The 2,500-nt window shown below is 41.9% G+C and overlaps 1 pseudogene; it reads left to right on the forward strand.

Moving 5' to 3' along the window:
- LOC137991128 (uncharacterized) overlaps nt 1-2,500 on the forward strand; it is a 9,585-nt pseudogene that overhangs the window by 2,546 nt on the left and 4,539 nt on the right.

Consider the following 2,500-nt stretch of genomic DNA (forward strand, 5'->3'; position numbering starts at 1 on the left):
GGGCAGCGCGTTATTGGGTTTTGGCCAGGAAAAACCCGGTACTACCCTGGGGTGGTGAAGTCCAAGATGAATACTGGCAGTTCCGAATGTTTCCAAAAACAGGTGTATAACGTAGTATTTGATGACGGGGACCAACGAACGGAAGATTTCAATCAGATTCGTCTTCTTCCTTGATGCAGTAACAGGGGTCAAGAGAAAATGAGGGGACAGAGAAGGAGGCTCCCGGTCCAGCCCTTGGGATATGTCATGTCCACGAAAGTTATTTTTAGACGAGCGGAAGTCTTCCGAGACGTCCGCATGCAGGCCAACCTCGGTACGATGTTTGAAAGAAAATATATATTCATCAGCCTTCCACGTGCGCCATCATTTTCTCTTTTCACTAAGAACCTGAGAGCGAGGCAAGACTGCATGCGGACGTCTCAGAAGACAGACTTCGGCTAGAACAAAGACTTCCACTCGTCTAAAAATAACTTTCGTGGACATAACATATCCCGACCAACTCGTTGAGCCTCCCTCTCTGAAATTTGCCTAAAGTGAAAACGAACACCGATGCAAGCAAGAGCACAGGCCACAAAGACAAAAGATATCGCAAAAAAAAAGCCATCATTACGACATTGTAGACTTGCTCACGAATTGGTCCTTGTTTTTTTTTAAATTGTGATGTATAGGTTGAGTTGTATGGAAGTCTAACAACGCCCCTGGCACTCTGATTGTAGCTGTTAGTGATGATATTGTACTTTTTTAAAATCATTAAAAACCAAGAGTTCCATGAAAACTTGTTTATGAGTCACGTGCACCATCTTGAATTCCCCTCTAGCATCCCCGGCGTCATTTCTGAGTTGACGTCACCGCACGAGAGAAGGGGATATATAAGGCTTCGTATGGTGTGTCAACTTCAAATTCTCGGCATGTACTCGCCAAGAAATTTAAGCCTTTTACGCCAGGCCTTTCGTTACGAGCAAGAGACGGGTGCGCATTAGATCATATCCACATGTATTTTGCGCTATATAAGTAATAAATTACTACTACTATGTTTTCGTTATGAATGTTTGACGTCACCGCACGTGAGAAGGGGACATGTAAGGCTTCGTCTAGTGTGTTGACTTCAAATTCTCGGCATGGGCTCCCCAAGAAATTTAAGCCTTTTACGCGAGGCCTTTCGTTACGAGTAAGAGACGGGTGAGGTGAGATGAATGGTTTTCGTTATGAATATTTGACAGCCGTGCAAGCCAACTTAAAAAAAAATACTTTTTTTTTTACATTGATAGGTACTCAGTCTCCGGGATAAGCCGCCCCAAGAAATCCAACATATGATACAGTGGATGGCCAATCTCCTACATACTAAAGAGCGATTAAAAAATGGATGGCATTCAATTCACCTTAATTTTGAACCCTGTTTCATCTGTAAACCATTATTATTATTAACCCTTTCACTCCCGTAGGAAAACCAAATATTTTGTAAAACGGTAACTATAGACTCAAGGACCACACATAGTATACCAATTCAAAGATATTATTTGTGGGATACCATTCATTACACTGACAACCGTAAAGGAAGTCTCAGTTTAAACTGAAAAGCAATCAAAATGAAAAAAGGAAAAATGTCAAAAAAATATCCCACTCCTTGTATAGTTGAGGTATACCCCTAAACTATGGCTTAATATGCAGCTCTTAATGTGTGGGTTATTGTCAGATATCTACTTGACCTTAAAAGTCTAAGAGGAAAAAGTTGCGTAATTTTTAGGGGTGGTTAATCAAGTCTCATATAGGAAGAGGGTATGATATTATGCTTTGAAACGACAGTTCAAATTTGATAAAAATTTACTAAATATTGAGCATGTAATAGTGGTATTTTGTGCCACATGGCACTCTTGGGAGTTAGAGGGTTGAGCTACGAACATCATGTACTCGAACATTTTCCGCTTGCACACATCTGGAAGCCACCGCATAGGCATCATGTACTCATCCATTTTCCACTTGGACATCACTGGAAACCACCGCATTGACCATGAATCTGTCACCATCACTGTATGCACAAACAGTCCTATCCGTTCAGCTATGAGGAAAAGAAAACACAATTTTAGATGAAGATCTGAGTCAAACTCAGTCAGCGCAGGTAGATGAATCTCTAGATTTCGATGCATTGTAAGTAGGCAGTGATACACGACTCGCTTTGTAAACTTAAGGATGAGTAGAAAAAATCAAAAAAATTGCGATGAGTCACCCACGTGTTCTCGAATTTTTTAAGAAACCCAGTTTAGCACCCCCCTCCTCCCCCCCCCCCCCCCCCTCTCCAGCTTCATTTCTGGTAAGACGTCACCGCATGAGGGATGCCTAACCCCTCCCATGAAGTCAGAGGAGAAGGAGCATGGCTTTTTCGGTTATAAAAAGGAACTCCAGGACCAACGAACCATTTTAAGTACTTTACGCCATGTCAGTTCAGAGCACGTTCAGTGCCAGGCAAAAAAACAATAAGAGAATCGGATTTTTAAAGACAGCT

Source organism: Montipora foliosa, chromosome 2, assembly GCF_036669935.1.
Source record: "Montipora foliosa isolate CH-2021 chromosome 2, ASM3666993v2, whole genome shotgun sequence".
NCBI lineage: Eukaryota > Metazoa > Cnidaria > Anthozoa > Scleractinia > Acroporidae > Montipora > Montipora foliosa.